Below are 22,550 nucleotides of genomic sequence, written 5' to 3'. Positions count from 1 at the left end.
ATGATAAAGAATTGTTAAGACTTTGGCTCCATGACAATTCTTCTGCCTCACAAGAATGTTCAGAGTTTGATGTAGCTTTATATCCCATATATAAACAATACTCAACATGTGATACAGTCATTTCATGCATATCTTTCACAAATTTATGGTATGCGATTTAATGATATGCAATGAGATGTGTATGCTATGCTATGAGATTCGTTTGCTATGCTATGAGAAATTGAAATGAAGGGCTTAATGATATGGTATGCTATGCTTTGCTATGGTATGCTATGAGATTTGAACAAAAACGCCTCCATACACAGAAGAGTTCCACACCTTTCGAAGTAAAATAAGAAGAAGCCAAAGTTTACCACAACTATATTATGTAAACATTTATTTTTTCAAATAAAAACATTGAAAACCGAGTTAAAAGAATGTTGTATGCTATGCTATGGTATCCTATGGTATGATATGACGAATGCATTTCTATGAGATTGTATGCTATGGTAGAGATTCCAATGCTATGCTATGAGATTTCAATGCTATGCTATGAGATTTCAATGCTCTGCTATGCTATGGTGTATGTTGTAAAAGATAAACCGGCTGTATGACTATAAAATCATCCTGTTAGAAAAGGGACTAATGATTATAATTAAACATAAGAATATCCAGGGGAAAAAATAGATTTTATTTATACAGGATCCACATGTATGATTGTACATTGTTCTATTGTTCCTCAGGTGAGCGATGTGGCCCATGGGCCTCTTGTTTGGTATACGTGAAGGTTACCATGATGGAAACTACAACTGTCTGCTTGTGTCAGTCCAAGTAATCTGAATGTAACATGAAATGATTCAAGTAAAGTCAACAATAAAGTACTGTATGAAACAAAGCACCGATCAGCAACGTTACATGTGATATATTTTAATAAATAATGAGATCTTTGAAAATAAGCTAAACAATGCATCTGAAAACGGTTTTAATAATGAATGTTAATATTTACGCCTGAAAATGGATTTACCAGTAACTAGTTAGATTATGTTTTTTCACAATTGTACATAAACATGTTTTTTTGTTCAGAAATTATGGAGGAAATACTCAGTTGATGACAAAATATTAAATCCTCTCTCACCATATTACTCTTCAGCTGTATTGACATGAACTGAATCAAAGTGAGCCTGGCTCCAACAGTTACCTACGATAACTGATATCTTCATCACTGACATCTCAGATCCGCTCCTCATATCAGTCAGAATCTTTGATGAACAACTCTATTGGTGAAATTCTACATCAAAAATGATATGCTTCTCTCTCAAAGCTCACCATAGGTCCAATAACATTCTCCCCCTCTCACCCCCCCCCCCCCCCCCCCCCCATACACACACACTTCGAGGGCTCTGTTCTCTGTGGTTACTCTTCGAAGCTGTAACTTGGTAAGAAGACTTACACCATACATATATACATGTAGGGTCAAACATCTCTACATACAGTTGCTCTTCACGATGTTAGTGTCTGGTATGTTACCATGAACAGTGACGCCCAAGACACTTAATGAAGATGAGGCGGCCAAAAAGGATGTAACAGTGTTACAGAGATTAGAGTTTTCAGCAGACCTCATCAGTCTTGGGCAGTCACAGTTCAATGCCAGCAACCAAACCTAAAACAGTGTTGGTAGATACATTTCAAAGCCTAAAATGAGAACAAGAGACTTATTTAGAATTTACAGCCATTTTTGTAACAAAAATATGCAATACAATTAGATTTAAAAAGTTACAAGCAGGTTCTAATCAATAATTATTCATATGTATTTATATATTAAAATGCTTACACTGACACTTTCTAACCAATATTTATTAACATACATTAAATGTTTTGTGTGTACACACTGACCAGCATAATAAATTTGCATATCCCTCATATTTACTTTTCAGTGTTATTGTCATAAAAATAAATATGATAAACTTACCTTACAACATAATGTTATTTTACATTGGGGTTCATTGAGGATAAAGATGCACCCCCATTACAAGTCTTGTTAGAGGAAAAACTATGATATGGGTTGACAGCTGCCCCTCTCCGTGAGTTTACAGTATGGTAGTGGGATCTGCATAACAAAAGTAGTGATAATGTCAATAAATTGGATATAAACATCATCAATCCATTGCTTGGCAATTCAAAAATTGTTATAATTCTGTCAGGTCCATGTTAAATTTATTGCAATCAATGCAGCTAATTACACTATATACAGAGAGAGAGAGAGAGAGAGAGAGAGAGAGAGAGAGAGAGAGAGAGAGAGAGAGAGAGAAACGGACAGACAGACAGACAAATTTTATAGGAAATAACTTTAAATTAAATTTAATTATTAAAGACTAAATACTAGTATTTCTACAAGCCCCCGTCCCCCACCTCCCAAACAATACATCAAACTAAACTGTTTTAAAGGTTGATCATATACATACACATAGCTAAACAATAAAAAAAGGACCAGACATAACTAGCATGAATGTGTCGCCACTTGTGTATATGTGTGCATGTACCAGTAGGTCCTACATGTACCACGTAAGTAGTTGACGGCCAGTAGAATCTCCCGCGTGTACACTCGAAAGTTGTGTTCTGGTAGACCCATCTAAGCGGCCTCCTCCAGAGTTCCCCGATCACAGTACTCCACAAACACCAGCATTTAATCTAGACCTATAATGTATTGGAAGAAAAAGTGAGAAAGCTGACATACCCGATATAAAATTATACGGTCCGTTCTGCTGCAATGCAAATCCACAACCAGTAAGTTACAGGTAGTAAAGTACTAGATATATATATATATTAATCTTTTTTTTATAGGTCATTGAGAATTCAGTCTAAAAATATGCTTATTATGTATATTGAAGTTAAATGAATTTCCAAAACCTCAGTGTGACAGAGAGTTTTTGGAGATCAGAATACTTTAAACCATCTTAAATTTACATGCAATAACATCACTGTAACGAATATGTTCTCACATCTTCGCATACCACTGGCAATATGCATGATCCTCTTCCATCTCACAGTGGTTGCAGTAGATCAAAATAACTCCTACTTTATCAAAGTACATGTATTGACCAATGTGAAAGCATAGTCAGAGATTGACCTTTGAAGCAACATTTGATTATCCAATCACAATTTACGTAACAGAGAGTGATATATCATTGCTACAAATGCAGTGACCAGGGTTCAACAATATTTCTCCAGTGTTAATATTCAAGATCTTGATGAATAAGGTGTTCAAGCAGTCATGGGTAGGAAAGTGCTATGCCGACTCTGGACTGTGTTTTGAGACAATGTTCTCACCAAAAAGTGGCTTTTTAACCTCTTAACAACCTTTGATGGCTTAAGGTAGTCCATCCATAGCTAAGGCAAATTTAACAATTTTGATTGATCTATACTACATCAAATACATATTTTAAAGCTATTATGAGGCTGACATAAATCAAACTCGAATGTATGTATGTAGTCAATTGAATGAACTCTCTGCACTTAAATTTTTTTAAAGTGTTGTCTGCCCTTTAGGAAAATTATGAAAAATCACTTTCTGAAAATATGTATTGTATACTATGAATTATTTTTATTAGCATATTCGAAGAAAGGGAAGGCTTTTGCAACTTTTTACCAAGAGAAATGTGAGATAATTGCATGTACTAAAGAAATATATTTAAAAATGCATTTCTCCCATAGACTTCAATGTTAACTTCAACAAATGATAAATTTGTTAATATCAACTTAAAAAAAAATAAAAATTCAAAGGTAAAACTTCATTAATTAAAAAAATCCTTAAAATCACACTTATATCTTAATGATTAAACTTGCAATCTATTATGATATACGATGGTTATGGATGGACTACCTTTAAAGGTTCTGGTCTTCACAATTAGCCACAGTTAACTTGTTTATAACAGGAAAATCGTAACATAAAGTTAGCATGAATAAAGGTTGGCTTATAGTATTAAAAGTGAACCTTTTTAGAATTGACTAAAACCATTGACGTTGCCGGACGTCATGGTGCAACGAGAAGTATAAACAAAATGGATTTAACTCAGGAAAAGGTCGATACAAGCTGTGAAAATGCTCAATGGTGCAAAAAATAAGTCAACAATTATTTGCAAGTTTGTGTTTAACTGTAATAAATTTTGTGGGGGGGGGGGGGGGGGGGTTGTAATTGTATTTGGAATATCAAACTGTCTGAAAGAGACTAGAATATCTGTAAATATTTGGTCAGCAAATAAGTAAAGTCAACCGAAGTTCAGGGTTATCATTACTGTAAACTAAGAGATACACGGTTAGAAAATGAAAACTTTGAAGAACTAATTTAGATTCTCGATCAAATGTGTGCAAATAAGATGTTAAGTGGTTCAATCAGTGCCATTTTAAATTGTAAGGAGAAAGGCACAAGAGACTAAGCGCGATATAAAGATGGGGTATATCTATAAACTGTGTGTGTTTGATCTTGATGTCATATTTTGAACGTTACAGTGCGCCGTGGTGACAAAACATGTTGTCTATAAAAAGGGGTAACAAAAATACCGTTTCACCAAATGGACTAAAACTTCGCATATCAATAACATAAGTGTTGGTGCACAGATTAATCTGTTAAGTATGACTTTCATGAAAAATATATGATAGACAGCTACATTGTCTTCGTATTTTTTGATTGACCCTCGTATCTTACCTTGATACAAATTTCACAAAACCTAAATACTATCAAATATGTATAATACCTGATTAACTCTACCTGGTACATGTACTAATTATGTACTACATGTTTTACTTGAATGTTATGTAAATACTGGAATATTTTATCATGATGAAAAACAATGGTATATTAATGAATACTTCAGTAATACACAATCTGAAAGAAGTTGTGTGTCACTTTTCCAAAAGTTGAAGCTCCTTTAAATCTAAATCAGCAGACAAATAGCGTACCTCTGTTTTTCTTGGCGTGGATGTCCAACACAATGCCCCAATCATCTCCCTCATGTATCTCTACCTCTGAGTGGTAATCCATGGAATGACGCTTAAATCCTGAAATGGACCATGCCTCAGGTGTAAGAACAATTATATGGTGACAGGTGTTTATCAGTTAATATGAATACCTTATATTATTACACCAGACCCATGGGTTCCTCCACCTTAGTAACATTTCCTGAGTTAATTATTGTATTTTGTATTTTCTAGTGTTATCAAAATGAAAATCTCATAGGTACATGTATACACAGTCAGATAAGTAATAGGGATATAAAAGAAAACGATCACCTTCAGAATCGAAAAAAATGAAAAACTTACATGTAATAACTAAACAAAGTTATAAATAGAGAGATAGAGATAACAGAAAACAATTTCTGGAAGAACTCACTGGATTCTGCTGCAGAGTTTTGTGTGGGCTCGCTCTGTGAGGATTTGTTGGAGATATTGGACGTGGAGCGGTTAAACTTTCCCTGTACCTGCTCGGCCGGCCACGGAGGATACCGCAAATAGGGCTGTCTGCCAGAGTCAACATTGGTAGAGCGTGGAATGGGGGAGGTTCCTGTGAAGTACACAGTTAGTTCTTTTATCTAAACACCCTAAAAATATTTATTTTCATTTGTCATCTGTTTAAGAAATGAATTTAATTTCTATCTATGTTATATGATTTTACATTAATGTAATTTGGGGTAGCTTATTCTTAGCAGACTTCCATAAATTGCAACTTTTTAACACTTAAGGAACTGTAGCTCCCAGATCCCAAATTTTTTCAGACTGGGAGCTACAGACCTGCAGCTAGCTTATTCTTTATAAACTCCAAAGCAGTGATTCCAACAACTACTGACCTTGACTGTGGGTTGGACTGACAGGTGTCCGTCTGCTGAAACCGATCACATGACTGATACAGCTGTTGATGCTCTTCTTCAATTCCTAAATAAATATAATTACTTTGTTTATACGGTAATTATAACTCTGCGAATCGTTAGCATTTATTGTGGCTCAATTTTTTTTATGGATTTGGTGAGTTGATCCCCTCAGCATGAATTTACATCTTCAAAGAATTATCAAACAGTATTGATTCATTAATGAATTAACAAAATAATGACCCCTTTTATAAACATGTAAATGATTGAAAATAATCTAAAATGAAAACTGTCCAGGACTAAAACTTAAATTCCAAAGTACATGTACTGTATACAGTGTTTATTTCGCCCTGCGTAATTTTCGCCCTTCTACACCTGCAAACAGTTTCACCCTGTCTAATCTGAGACATTTGAATTTGCCCTGTTTTAAATTTGCACACTGACAATGAGGGCGAAAATAAAACGGGGCGAATATTTCACTGTATACAGTATTAAGAATAAATTGATGCTCTATCTCAATATCTAGTACACATACATTTAAAGTGAGATGATAATTACCTGCCATGTATTTACCTTAAAGTTTCCACAAATTGGACTTTTAAAAAATTTAATCTAATGCAAATACTTGCCTAATATTCTTCATCTGTCAAGCAAGCCAGAACCTTAGGTTCACATGCAACAATGAGAAAGTCCAACCCTCGACTAGCCCACCTAAATAGTGAAAAAAAAATTGTTCAGCAAACTTACAAAACAATTACTTTCATTTAAAATCCATTCCTCATACCTGGTGATCTGTAAATTTGTATCCAATACTATTCTGTACTTTTTATCCTACATTGACCTATTCAACTATAAATGTGTACACTTCACTCGACTGTTATCCTGTACTTTTCTTTTTGCTGTCCTGTTAGAACTTTTTATCCAAGTTGACCTGTTGATATGTAATTCTGTATCCAATATTGACCAGTTGTTCTGTACTTACTTGGGCCTTTTTCACATTTCTCTGTGACAAAGGCCATCCACTCTTTGGCAAAGTTAACGAGTCGTTTGCTCAGCTTCTGTTTGGTGTTGCCTGGTCATCTCTCTCAGATACTGTAATAAACATGTAACAATATGTACCGGTACATACATGTATAAACACAAACATTACAGGTTTTAGAGACACAGAAAACAATTGCCACGTAAAATGTGTCACCTATCCAAGATACGCTACATACAACTTTCGCTTTCACGCAGCTGGATTGTGACGTCATCTTTTTGCTTGGTTGACGCCATGGCGTGATAGTTTCAACTGCAGATATTCAGCGAAGTTTGTTGAAAATAGCTCGTTTGATGCGTAAAATTAATGTTATACTGTGGAATAAACATAAATGTCTCAAAGTATAAGTATATTTGGGCTCGGGTCGAAAACATGAAGAGGATTCAGCAAGTCTAGCCCTCTGTCACGTTTTCTTAACCCGCATAAATATAGCTTAATTCATATATTTCAAGACAGTAACCATGTATTTTATATTAATGACCCTTAATATGTGATGTTATATCTTTTTTATTACTTAAATATGTCTTAATGTTTTAATAATACTATATAGATCACCTTTTCCGCCTTTGTCAAATAAAAAATAGCCATTATCTGACGAAACTGGGAAATTGGGCATACAAAAATCAACTTTGATAAGACCCCTGGAACAAACCAGGAGGTAAAAGGTTTTTTTTATTTGACCATTTGATGCCTTTTAGCAATAATTGTAATATGAAGAACAGAAAAAGAAATCCCTAGGGCAGGAGTTTTAAAAAAATGTAAAAAATGTGCAAAATTGATACATTTCATGCAAAATCCCATAGGGGCCTATGTTAAAGATTAACAAACTTTGAGATGACCCCCTAAACAAACAGTGTGGTAAATGTCTTATTTTTTAATCTTAAAATAATAATTATATCAGTAGAAATTCATGTAAAAAATTTCATCCAAAAATCTAGGACAGAACAAATAAACCCGGCCTCGTTAGGTCATGGGTTAAAAGGTATCCACCTCAAACCCAAAGTTGCATCCTTTGAGCATGGTTTCTCTGTAGAGATTCAAAAGATAGTTTTTCTCGTCGTCGTCAAAGTTTGCCATGTCTTCACAGTACAATTTGTCGTCTACTTGTTTGATGGCTTGGACCACTCTCTCTTGAAGTTCCATGGCAGAGCTCTGTGATAAGAATCAAAGTACTGAAAGTACTGACACGAGTTGATGCTTCAGAAATCAGACATTTATTGCCCTTTTCTGCTCTCAATTGCAATAAGCAGAACTTAAAATATATTTATAATAAAGTATATAGGTATCTTATCATACAAGGCCATAACATAACAAAGATAAACAAAATCATGAATCGTGAAAGATCATTTTTGAAATAAGTAATTATATAGAGGAGCATATCTAAAATTCTTTATATTGACTTTGACTGAAGATTTTAAATTTCACTTTTCATTTTTCTTTATGTTCAGAAAGGTTAATTTGGGTATTTTTAATGTCTAGCCAAAATTAAAAATCATATATTGAGTTAGAAGCACGATACAGAGTTTTTATTTCTTTGTTTTGTAAACAAAACTCGAGTCTTGTTATTGTTTACATATGTGTTTTGTTGGTATGAATTTCTGTCAAATGTTGCTGTTTTCTGTTGATAATATTTTTGTTATTATGTTCAGCCATCTTGTACATTTGAGGGTCAAAATCTAAACATAAACTGAACTGGTATGTTTTTGCCAAAAACTGACTAAAACAGTTGTCATAACATAAAAAGGCAATAAATATGAGTTTTACTTATTGTTTAGTCTGCAAATTACGCATACCAAAACAGGAAAACAGAACAAACCTTTTTTAAAGCTGCGTGGTCCGATTTTATATAAAAAATTTTGTACACTTTAAAACGATGGTTATGCTAAGTATGTGTATAATAGCAGACATTGCGGTAGTGTTCCCGGTCAATTAAGCCATATTTCAATGAAAATAAAATATGTTTTTTTTTTCCTTCAAAACACGTCATATAAAGGGTATCGCGTTATTTTGCCTCAATTTAAAATTCGCCCCTGAAGTCGTGGCGGGGATGATTGTATTACGACTTTGACATCAAGTGTAAATGTGAGTTCTGGCTAAACAAAAATAAGATTGGTTTGTATGGAAAATTATTTGATACTGTAGTAGCCAAAAAATAGACAATGCAGCTTTAAACAGGAGGTTTGTATTGTTATGACGATCAACACAAATAATGTTAAGTACATTCAATCGGCCACATTTAACTATATATCTTTCTCATAGCGAGCGCAGCGCCGGCGCGAAGCGAGCTCTACCGGCAAGGCGTGTGTGAATAGAAAATTCGGACTATTTGCATATTCATTCAACGGATTTTTTTGGCGTCAGTAAATCGGACCAGTAATGCATTGTTTTAATCGTCCCAGTAGTTCCCTGTAATTATGGTTTCCCATTTCACACTCTCACGAGAACAAGATAAAAGACTATGTACATGTATGCATTGTAAATCACACAACGCCAATTTCCATTACTTTAAAGACTAACGGAGTTATCGTCCTTTTGAGTGACGTCACAATGGATTTCTTACACATTGATCCCACAGAATTTTTCGGCGTCAGTAAATTTCGACCCACAATGCAATTCCTCAATGTCGGCCGATCTCACTAGACTGGATACCATCTCGCGAGAATCAAAGTAAAACTTTTGAGAAACAGATAAATTGTGTAATTTCCAGAACATCATGCTTTTTAAGTGAACAAAACAGTATTTTTCGCTTAGTTTTCTTCTAGTGTGTTTTCAAGGAGACAGACTACACTTGACCGACGTGAACTTTGACGTCACAATAAGGGGAAACTACTCTAAGTAGTTATTGTAAATCTGCTGAAATAAAAATACCAAAATCTTCTCAAAATCTTGCAGAGCTAACGAATCGGGACATTTCTTCAGAGATAGGAAACAGCTTTAACTTGCTCTCATTTGGATGAATGCTCACATTTAGTATTCACTATATTTACGATAATTTCCAGGAACGTGTTTTAAATGGGGCGTGGCAACATCATTCAAAAAATCTTCACATGCAAAAAGAAAAATAAAATTCTCAAAATCAGGAAAATTCTAATCGGGGTGAGGAATGGGGAGTGCGTTGTATGCCTTTAGCTCTTTAGCTGCTCAAAAGTGTCTTTATTTTCACTACTATTTACGGTATTACATGCTCCCGGGGGATCCATTTTCCTTATGTGATCAACAAATTGTTTTTATACGTTTACTTGATTTTTTTTAAACGGGGGAGGGGGGAATCTGTGATAAGTCAATTTTTATTTGTAAGTTTAAGAAAAATGTCTGCTGCAAGAAAAGAGGAAATAAACTGCAATGTACATTATGTTAAAATCTTTATTATTCAACAACATTTTATCTGAGATAAATTCTATACTGGCGTGCGACCAGTATATAAACAATCTAAATTAAAATCAGATCTTTGATCCGCTCCAACAAATTCTGATGTCGCTATACTTTGTTCAGCAACTATCAGAATTTCGGAGCGTTACAAAGATATGATTTTAATCAGATTGGTATAATAAATAAATAAAAAATCTTATGAATTATGAATAATGAAAATTTACTGGAAAAATAGGTATATTTATTTTATTTTGCATTCAAATTCATTTACTTTACGTCACTACTTTTATTTTTCTTGATTTATCATAATTCATTTTTGATCACCTGCTGCGCTCGCCCCAACGGTCGCACCGTGAAACATACTAATTAAATAATATTATATCTACCCTCTATACCGGGACCTTATTATTAGGTAGAGGGTATACATTTTTTATTATGAAAGAAATGTACATAACGTCTGTGCCTGTGATTTATCTGTATCTACTTCACTGAGAGCAAACCGTCAATATGATCAAATGATGGTCTCTTTTCTGTCATTCATCAAGTTATTATGCTTCCTTTCAGAGCCTTGTTCTATTTTTATCAAACTATTTTTACAAAACTATATGGACACAAGATTTTAAAGGGGTTTATAAATCACATGCACGTGACGTTTTAAACTTTTCTCTTTAAAATTCTTTTTTTTTTCATTTGGAGAAAAACGCTTTTAAAAACGTCAGGTGCCTGTGTTATATTTAAACAATAAAATGCTTTCTTTGGTAATTCATGGGGGATATGAAGGTGGGGACATAGCAGAAATATGTAAAGTTTTCTGCAATAATCGCTACCTTCATAACCCACATGAATGGTCAAAGAAGCATTTTATTGTTTATATGAACATCTTTTTTTAAACAAATTAATAAATTGATTGTAAAAAGTAAATAAAATTCCCAAAATGACTGTTAATATACATCAGTACGTTAGCTAAAAGAAACATCGAAATCGTCTACATGATTATATTCCGTCCGACCGTGATTTTTCTTAGGTCGCTGCATAGTTTTTGACCAAATGATAAACGGGGCGTGTAGATTTCGTTCTTGTTGTTTTTATAATGCACACCATTAACTATAAAATACAAGCTGCCATTCAATAGACTGGGAAAAATAGTTTGCCTCTGTTTATCAAACCGATTTGTAAAAAAAACATCATGTTTATGATATTATTTCTTATTCAACGCTGCTCAAAACTATATATCGTCACACAGTACTTAACTACCACGCTAATCTATTTTTAATCTATGACGTATTTAAACAGGCGCGCAGTTTTCCTGATGTGCATGTTGCCACACTGACCTTCACCTCGACGAAAGATCACATGGACCCCCCCCCCCCCCCCCCCCCCGTTATTTTCAACTTTTGTGCTTCAACTCTTTGTTTTGTCACACTAAAATCATTCCACGTTTGATAAAGTGTAAGTAATGAAACGCATTTATGTTCTTGAATTTCAACTCTTGCGTAGGAAAACGTTAAACGTCCAACACTCAGCTGAGCTCATCTGCATAAATGCGATTACAGCGCGGGTATCACTGAAGTTTCATATACATGCACATACGTCAAATATAATTATAGCGACATTTTTATCAGTCAGTTAAAATGTTCTTAGTTATGAAGATACATACTTGGTATGTTTTTTACAATTTAATGATTGCGACAATGAGGTATCCATAGTATGTTAAATGTGTCAGAAGATTTTCCTTGAACCTATATTCTTGTGCGGATTGATATCAATTAACAAAAAGAAAATCATGATTTTCTGTTGATTAAAAAACGTTGATAACAAATTTTATCTCCGATAAAAGAAGTAATTCTTTCATGATTCATATGATTGCATTTTGATAATTGATGTATTAGTTTGACAATCAATACGAAAATGTGATCTAACCCAGTGATGGGAAACCCCTTAGCAGTGACTATACTGAGTTGATATACATCAACTCGTAAAAAGTAATTTAAAAATAAAATTACCACAGTAGAGGACAAGTCCAAAACATGGGTTTTCTAGTCTCTCTGAATAAATTTGACATCCCTAATTTTTAAAAAAAAATTCTGAATAAGGAGAAAATTTTAAAACAAATTAAATTTTTAAGATAAAGACTTTTATTTTATATATTGAAAATGTGTGATGGAAATTTTTACAATTCGGAAATTATATATATTGTGACTTAATATAGAAAACGAAAAAATATTGCATGAAAAAAGTTTAATGCGACACATTTTACTTTCTCTTGTTGATAAAAATATTTCCAGGTGGACTGGCAGAGATACTCATCTATTGATATTGTACAATTTTTATAAATTAATCCTGTGGAATTTAATTTCCATTATCACAAGAACACCAGACATTACCCTTCAGCTACGTCAAGGAATCGGCAATGGCTTGATGACAAGATGTCTGCTTGTTCAGAAGTTGCACCATTTTCCCCATCAAGGATTCAAACTCCTTTCTCTGGGCGCTGAGCTGAGAGGAATGAATAACAACCAGCAGTAGGCCTTCTACCTACAAATGAACAAAACAATTAAACAAACCATTAAAACAACAAATATTCCATGAAAACAACAAACAATCTCAATCATTTAAACTATCAACCTTAAGTTTATATTACAATTCAAAGAGTCTAGCCACCAAATTCATCATAAATATTTAGGTATGATTTTTATAAACATATTCCCGTAAACAGGAATTTAATTTACAGTATCAGAGAACACCAGACATTATCTTCAACTCTGCCAAGGATTCGGCAATGGCTTGATGACTGCTCGTTCACAAGTCGCACTGTTTTCCCCATCAAGGATTCGAACTCCTTTCTCTTGGCGCTGAGCTGAGAGGAATGAATAACAACCAGCAGTAGACCCTCTACCTAAAAGCGAACGAATTAACAAACAATTTACCAAACAATTTAAACAATAAACAAACCATGAAAATTAAGAATTTCTTCTGTCTGCTTACGAGGTTATTTTTCGCCAGCGGAAATGGCCGAGTAGTTACGATTGACAAAAGAACTTTCGTTTTTGATATGGAATACCGAACCCGAAGTTATAAACTGATTGACAGCGATTATCTCTATTTTTATTTTCGTAAATTACTCAAATTTGAAAGAGAATTCGCCGATAATTTTTGCAATTTAAATTTTCCTTTCCAAAGGATTATTCATGCAAAATTACGTTGAATTTGATTCAGTATAGTTCTTGAGAAGAAGATTTTTTAAAATGCACCCACCCTTTTTCTACAGTTTCGAGGTTTTCTCTGTTTTGAATAAAGATCGGCCTTTCATTTCTGCAGGCAATTTATAATCACCTTTCTATAGGGATGCTTTCTGCCAAATTTAGTTGAAATTGGCCCAGTGGTTTTAGAGAAGAAGTTCAAAATTTTACAGATGGACAGACAGACAGACAGTTGGACGACGGACAAAATGGGATCAGAATACCTCACTTGAGCTTTCAGCAAAGGTGAGCTAAAAATGGTTGGCCTGAAAAACTTATACATTAATTTTTTTTCTTTTTTTGGAGGGGGGGGGGAGAATATGATTTCATTTTTTAAATTATTGAATTTCTGTGTCCATGGTATATAATGCTCCTAAAGTGCTTCTACTTTTACTGTTCCCTGACAAATAACATAGTGAAATATACTATAGTTTTCAATGATTTTTCCCGAAAGGTTGTTGATTCGATTAAAAAAATAAAATGTTCATCAAAAATTACATAATACAATAATATTATTTTTCCTTGAAACTGAAAATTCATTGAATCCATGCAGCAAAATTAATTTTCACAAATATTTATGCAACCCAAAAATATGAATCCGGATTAACCAGCATGAGAAAAATATCATACAGACTTACAGAGATGTAAAGTCTGCACATGAGATAAATATCATTAAGAGATATTAAGTCTGCACATGACACAAATATCATAGAGATATGTAAGGCCTGCACTTGAGACACATATCGTAGAGAGATATAATGCCTGCATATGAGACAAATATCATACAGAGATATAAAGCCTGCATATGAGATAAATATCATTAAGAGATATAAAGTCTGCATATGAGATAAATATCATAGAGATATGTAAGGCCAATAAAAAAATTGTATTGAGGGTAACACTGATGAAATAATTAGGTTAGGTAGGTTGGGATTTTTTTTAATTTTATAATATTTTTTTCTGCATGAATCCTAAGAATGCATTTTTTAATAGAAATAATATAAAATTCACCATTGGATAAAAACAGACATCTAAAAATGGTAACTGGGCATTTTTGTAGGTTAGGTCGGGTCACCCTAAACTCACACTTTTTTTTTTAGGTCAAAAGCCTGCACTTGAGACGCATATCGTAGAGAGATATAAAGCCTGCATATGAGACAAATATCATACAGAGATATAAAGCCTGCATATGAGATAAATATCATTAAGAGATATTAAGTCTGCACATGAGACAAATAACGTAGAAAAATACAAAGCCTGAACATGAGACAATAACCATAAAGAGATACAAAGCCTGAACATGAAACAAATATCGTACAGAGATATAAAATGCTATTAGATTCACCATCATGAGACAAATATCGTATATATATTGCCTGCACTTCTGACCTAATATCCTGGATCACCATCTTCTGTTGATCCTGCACTTCGTCATTGGTGTCACTGTCGTTGTTGTTGTTGGTATCCTTCTCCCCTAGGTCTGATCTATCCACGCTGTCATCGTTGATCGTTAAGTTGTACAGGCTTGTTGAAAAATCATCAATTCCGCTCTCCAAAAAGTCCACAATTGAATTTAGCAGACTACTGGCCAGTGAGCTGAAAGCACATGTAAAATCCATGTCACTAAAGTGATTTAAAAAAACTTTTAGCTGTCTCCTCCTTGACCCTTCAAAATCACACCTTTGTAAAGAAGTACAAATCAAGTAGGAATTTGCAAGGGGATATGAAAAAATTTAAACCTAAATTGGCTGTTTTAGAATATCACATTTGTTGTCAGTGGAAAAATTTAAGACTGGATTAATCTGAATATCTCATATTGGCTCTCTCTAAACACAACTTTGTCTGGAAGACTCCAAAATGGGGCAAAACTGATTGCATGTGGAGAAGGGTGAAAATTACGAGAGCGAAAATAACTCTGTAATAAAATGTACATACAGGGCCTGTATACAATATTCTAATACCTGAATCGTTTGCCTGCTTCTGCCTCCCCTCCAATAACATGGGGACATATCTGCTTGGTGAAGAGCCACTCTGACTCCAGGACATTCTTCAGACTGAGAGATGCCTCAGGGAGACTATGAAGAGCCAACATCCAGCTCTGTAGGTATGTGAAATACACCTGCAGCAAGTACAAATACAAAGAGTTTATGCCTGTAATCAAATCTCCTAAATCTATGAGTTGTGATGTTGGGGAATACAAAAAGACTGCGATACTTAAGGTATCCCACTCCTCAATGTTGTTGTATCAAGATTTTTTTGAGAAGTATATCATTGAAATCTGTAGACAAAACAAACTTAAAAAATACAAAGATAATGGGGGATCAGTATCCATCCCTCTGAGTTATGGCCCATTTAATTTGACCTTTTTGCACCTAAAATGAAATTTCATCCTGATTAGGATTTGTTGTCGGTATTTTTGATTAAGCAAACTTATTTCTTCAAATATTGTTTTTAATTATGGACAATGGTCACGCTGAATAGAGGGATTACGAAAAAAATTTGTACAAAGCTGCATAAATTTTTGTGTGACCTTTTTGCACTTAAAATAGACAATTTCTTTAATAGTTACATTGGATTTGAAATAAAAACTTTTTGAATATCAAGAATTTTATAAGATTAATCCAGTTTGCCTAAATATGTATTCAGTATCATTTTGACATAATATAACATGGGGGTCAGTGATGTCAAATTTTAGATATAGGGCTTCAAAGGTAAAATTCTCGCAAAATTTGGGTTAAAAAAATTCAGACATGTTCTATATAATTTTATGCATGATTTTATGCTAAACGGCTATCACATTCTCAAGATTTGATTTTGTACATGTCACACAGAACCTATAAAATATGTTACAAACCTATCAAATGTTAAAAATGTGAATAATGATTAAAGTATAATAAAAAGAAAAGTATATTGAAAATTCATAAAATTGCTTGTTTCTGTCATTTTTCGTCTAAAAAACCTTCTGCACGAAAAAATAGTTCCCCCAAAAACTTGTTTGTTTCTTGCATTCAAATGGATTTTCTTTATGAATGTTGTGTAATTATGAAATAATAATCTATCTGTGATGATTAAATAAAATCATATTCATTTTAAATATAATGATCATCTGCGCAAGGAAATCAAAACATGAGGAGTGAGATACCTTAACACAGACTCTGTAATACTTCTTAGCAAGGATAAAAACCAACATCTAACTTCTTCTGAGACCTTAAATGAAGTCTAACACCTTGTGAGGCTTTAACTTAAGTCTAACATCTTGCAAGACTTTAACTTAGTCTAACATCTTGCAAGACTTTTACTTATGTGTATTACCTTGCGAGATTATTACTTAGGTCTGACATCTTGCAGTATATAAACTTGAATCTTACTTCTTGTGGAACATAATTTTTGTCCAACATCTTGAGCAATGCTCCGAGTTACACTTTCACTTATAAAAGATGATTGCTGGTCAGAATTTACTCTGTCACAAATATGCAAAATACTCATAATTTCTGGTTGCAAATGCAACCATTCTATTTGCAACTTGGACCACTGATCTTGTAGGACATAAATTTACGTGTAACATCTTGTGGGTCTTATTAAACTTACTTCTAACATCTGGCGGACATTGTTGTCAAACTCTTCCAGATCTTTCATTGTGTTGGTGTCCCCTTCTGACGTAACCTCGTCCACCATGGTCTGGAAATACTGCTTGACTATCACCGCTCCCCTCGAAACCTCTTTGCATTCTCTCAAAAGCTAACATAGAACAATAAATCTCAAAGAGTATACAAAGCACAAAGCATGGGTTTACTAGTACATTTCAGAATCAATGTGGTAATTATTGTGATTAATATTACGAATATTATTTTTATTGGTAATAAGCAATGAATGGTTGGTCCTACCGTAACAAAAAAAAATGGTTTGATAAAGACTATGACTATAAACGGGTTCTATACATAGTGTTAAAAAGATGTTTAATTTCTTTTATAAATAATCCTGGTTTTCAGACTCTGAATGTGTTGCTAGATAAGATAATGCAAAATGGAGGCCTCTAATTCCATTTCTATTCATAGTGTTAAAAAGATGTTTAATTTCTTCTATAAATAATCCTGGTTTTCAGACTCTGAATGTGTTGCTAGATAAGATAATGCAAAATGGAGGCCTCTAATTCCATTTGAAAAGCAAGAGGAACAAACAGTATTACCCATTATACCAGACATGTAGCCATTAACATGAAATTTGAAACATACCGGTCTTATGCTGAGAAACGAGGGGTCGATAACAGGTCTCTGCTCCAGGCGAAGCCGCAGGGCGTCATGAATGACTTCCAAAAACACATGCAGTAGGAATAGGTAGCTGGACTGGAATGAAGGCAAGCCCATCTGGATGAACTGTTCGCACCAAGCTCCGAAATCTGTGAGGCTAGAACTTCGGTGGAAATTGATGGATGTGGAGCTAGCGTCGGCGTAGTGGAGATCCAAGGAGGGTGAGGATGAGAGCTGGACTGTGCCATCCACCTCTGGTGACTACAATCACAAATCAAAAGTAATGAAAATCCTGAAATTTGTCGGCAAAGAAGTACAATTGAATGAACTGTGGCAAATAAAATTGAATAATTTGATTAAACTAGAGCAAAGCTCGTTGCAAAGCAACGAGTGGGTCTTCCGGTAATGTCGAAAGTAAAGCTAGAAGTTCCTGTAAGAAGCCGGGTTCTTAAACCAACAAACGTAAGAAACTAAGACCAAAAAAAATCGAATTATTCTTGGTACGAGTTAACAAAATCCGAATGATACCAAGTACGAATTAACAAACCTTATCGATTTCAAGAACGACTTAGCAAATACAAATCCGAATCTGTTAAAGTACGATTTAACAATTATCGAATAATTTTAGGTACGAGTTAATTTAACTCTGAACATAAAACCATTTTCTTTACCAAGAATGTGGAATCAAAATTTCCGGGAAAATCAAATTTTAAACCCCTATATCTTTGTATTGCATCGGTCGATTTTAGAACGGATTTCAGTTTTGAATTATGAATAATAAGCTCTTATTTTCTGCTTTATGATTAATAACTAATTATCGCTTAAAAATACGTTATTATGAAAAGACTTTGTAGCACTTTTGACCCCTTATTTGAGGGGCTGGCCCCTTTTTCTTGATATCAAATGAAAGGTCTTGTAAATATAAACATATTTTGTTACACAGGTATTCACGAATTGTTAACCGTTCTAGAGATATTCGAACAACTGTGTTTTAGGGGCCGACCCTTAAACTCCTTACCAGGGCCACCAAAAAAATATTTTTAGATCCCATATCGTTAAACATTATTTTGAGCAACTTTTCTTCTACACGGCTTTTCAAAATATTTCTCCTTTTCTAGATATTAATGACCAAATTTTAAGACATCTGGCCCCTTGAAACCCCTAATTACGTATCATATGTCTTAGGTATGGTACCGTATAGATAAACAGATGTACAATAAACATTTTTGGTTCTATAATTGATAACAAATTATTTTTCAGTAAAGAGTTATTATAAAAAGACTTTAGAGCCATCTTGGCCCCTTTTTTGAGGGGCCAGCCCTTATTCCTTGATATCAAATAAAAGGTCTTGTAAATATAAACACATTTTGCTCAACAATTGTTCAGAAGTTGTTGACCATTTTAAAGATATCTGAACAATTGTGTTTTAGGGGCCGACCCTTAAAATCCTTACTGGGGCCACCAACAAAAATTATTAAGGTAGCATATTGTTAAGAACATTATTCTAAGCATTTTTTGTTCTATAATGCTTATCAAAATATTTCTCCTTTTCTAGATACTAAAGATCAAAGTTTTGAACGTCTGGCCCCTTGCAACCCCTAATTACGTAACATATGACTTAGGCATGGTACTGTATAAATAAACAGATATACAATGAACATTTTTGGTTCTATAATTGAAAACAAATTATTTTTCAGTAAAGAGTTATTGCAAAAAGACTTAAGAGCCATTTTGGCCCCTTATTTGAGGGGCCAACCCCTTTTTCTTGAAATCAAACGCAAGTCCTAGTTAATCTGAACAACTTTTGCTTTACATGTCTTAACAAAATATTTACACATTAAAAGCTAGGGCCGAAAATGTGCGAAAATTTCGTGAAAAAAATTGGTGCCTATTTTTGAGCTCGGGCTGAAGTGCTAGACGTGAACAATTAAGAGATGTATAGCAGTACATATACAGTATGACCAGACCCAACCTAACAGAAAGCAGACTCGAAGGAATCTCAGAGGAGTCCGGACTACTGATCTTTGATGCCCTTGAAGGATGGAGTGTAAACGTTACACGCTTAGCATTGTCTGTCTGTGCACCTAAACATTCTGGTGATGGAATTTCAACTTCGTCTTCGCTATTTCCACTGACAGATTCTTGAATTTTAGGAATATCTACTCTATTTAAACCTGTAAAATCAAATTCCTCCGATGATCGGGGACTTTCTATAACTGGCCAGTCTAAATCTGATGCGTGTTGTGCACCAAGTACTAGTCCTAATTTTTTTATTTTGTGGCACAGATCTTTGGTAATACTTTGCCAAAGATAAAGTGATTTCACTCTTTGAGTAAATTGTTCATTTTTATACATTTCATATTCTTTTGCAAAGGACCTTGATGTTGGAAACAGTTTCTCACAAGAATCTAGTTTGTCCAGCAATTCTTGGACGTATTTCAAAGCTTCCCTCTGTTGAGCGACAGTTTCACTTGAAAGAGTGAATGAATATGCAGTCCCTTCATTCTGCCGATTAGCATAGGAATCTTCTTCACTCTTGCTATCACTAAGTTCTACAGAACATTCAAACCTAAAATTCAGTATCTCTTCAATCACACCTGGAATTTTTGCTCTCTCATTTTGTAGAAATTCCTCCTGTTCAAGCTGATTCTGAAATCCATTTTTTTCCATCTGAAGTTCCAGCCACAGGTAATCCTTGTAACGTTCTTGCCACAATTCCTGCTCTGAACTGATCTGCCTTCTGTAACTCATTTTTTCTTTCACTCCCTTTGCGTCTTTCTCTTTTTTGGAATTTGAGCCCATATTAAGCAGCGTTGAGAATATCTTGAAAAAATCCACTCTCTCTTTGGGCACTTCCACATTTACCACAGACTGCCTCCTGTGTTCACTCCTTCCAATAGACCAGCTTGAGCTCAGAGATTGTCCCATCATGGAGAGGGGATGAGATTTCAAATTAAACGATGTGAATCTGCCGGAACTATCCACTGGCAATTTACTGCCGAAATTAAAGGAAGAAAATCTTCCAGAGGTGTCAAATTTTGCGGCCGCCTGAGGCACAGGAACATCCACTGTAGATGTGTCTATGGCAGCTAAATCGCTAGAACTTCTTTTCGCTAAGCGCTCATGAGCAATTGTTTTAGTCATGCTTTTCTTTCTCATTTCTCGTCGATCCATGCTTCTCTTATCTTTATCGTCTGCAAAATCCTTGTCTAAATTGTCATCAGAGTCTATATGTCCAAGTTTGCAAAATAAAGGGTCATTTGCATACCTTTCTTTTATAACCGCATTTCAATGGGACTTCTTGGAGGCCTTCTTCAGTTCTGTGAATTGTTTATAGGATGATTTTTGAATGTTTGTCTGGTGTTTTTTCTTGTCTCTTTTTACTCCACGCATATAAGTTGGTGGGGTGACACCATACAAGTTTCCTGTTGACATTTCTTCCATAGAATTACATTGGTAATCACTCTCTTCTTCACTTCCACTACAATCTGCATCATGATGACCTTGTCTTTGAGAAGAATGTCCACTGAGAAAAAAAAATAAAACTGACAAAATTAAATTTCACTTCACACTTCATAAACATGGCAATAATCTGTCATAACCATAGAAAAACACAAAATAATTCATTCATAACACTGTTTAAATAATGCAACAAATCTCTCTCTCTCTCTCTCTCTCTCTCTCTCAGACTAGGACTTTTTTATCATGTTTATCATTATTGCACCTTACATGTAATTTGGCATATGTAACTCCAAGGATTGATGAACCAACAAAAACACCCTGCATCAAACATTACAGTCTTATTTCAATTTCATCAAACACTGTTCTAACCAGGTCGACAACGCACTAATGTCTTACCACCCCCCTCCCCTTTCCAAGCCCTTCTTTTTTATCAACACTAACCTTGAACCCATTTACACAGAATCACTTTTTGAAACACTGTCTTACAGCTCTTTCAAATGTAAATAATTTCCAACAGATAGCTAAGTGTTTATTTTGTGTATTCTAAGACTCAATGATACAATGTTTGTATCACCTAGTCGTCCAAGATAACATGTACGACGTTCACGACACTGCTTGCTTGCAGCATTAATGCAGGTCGGATGCATTGTTTCAGCACGATTATTTTGATTATGCAAAATATCTAAGTTACAATAAGCTAATCTACCTGATGAAATTGTCTGGATCTTCCGCCAGTGGGTTAAAATCTTCGGTTGGCGTTGTCGACAAGGGAGTTTTTAATTCCCCGTCCGCCATGTCAAGTTTCGATAACTCCTGTTCGGTGAGCATGGTCAGAGTTATCCTTCTTTAAATTTCTACCCAAATGAAATCTGAATGTATTACATGTAGTTAATTAATCTTTTAATATGTAACTTATTGTTATCATTATTGTTTGGTAATTTTAAGAACAAATGCTAATCTATTTTATAATATGAAGACTTTTTTAAAATTTATCTGATATCTTGAACCTTTAAATATAGATCGAATGTCGTTTTATTTTAATTTTGTACAAATTGAAGGTATATATCAATCAATTTAATATCTTTATAACAAAAAATATCACAATATCGGTATGACATCTTTTTATAATAGAGAAATTAAACTATCATCAAACGTCAAAATATGATAACAAAAAAACTAAGTAATTTTTTTTTTTTTATATCAGAAACATTTTTATGTCAAGAATTGCGATTTTTTCCCCTTTTTTCATGACCCTATGTTCTGAGAAAATCTTTTTTTTATTGAAATTTACTCTACATTTTGGGTTTAAAAAACAACTGCAACTTATAATCAAATTTAAAGAAAGTCAGAGGGGAGG

General features: G+C 34.1%; 1 pseudogene; it reads right to left on the bottom strand.

The window, feature by feature from the left end:
* Nucleotides 1-1,639: 1,639 nt before the first annotated feature.
* On the bottom strand, nt 1,640-22,029 carry LOC128168578 (mitogen-activated protein kinase kinase kinase 4-like; annotated as a pseudogene).
* Nucleotides 22,030-22,550: the final 521 nt, after the last annotated feature.

Source organism: Crassostrea angulata, unplaced genomic scaffold (assembly GCF_025612915.1).
Source record: "Crassostrea angulata isolate pt1a10 unplaced genomic scaffold, ASM2561291v2 HiC_scaffold_15, whole genome shotgun sequence".
NCBI classification, from domain to species: Eukaryota; Metazoa; Mollusca; class Bivalvia; order Ostreida; family Ostreidae; genus Magallana; species Magallana angulata.
This window is presented reverse-complemented; position numbering and strand designations above follow the sequence as displayed.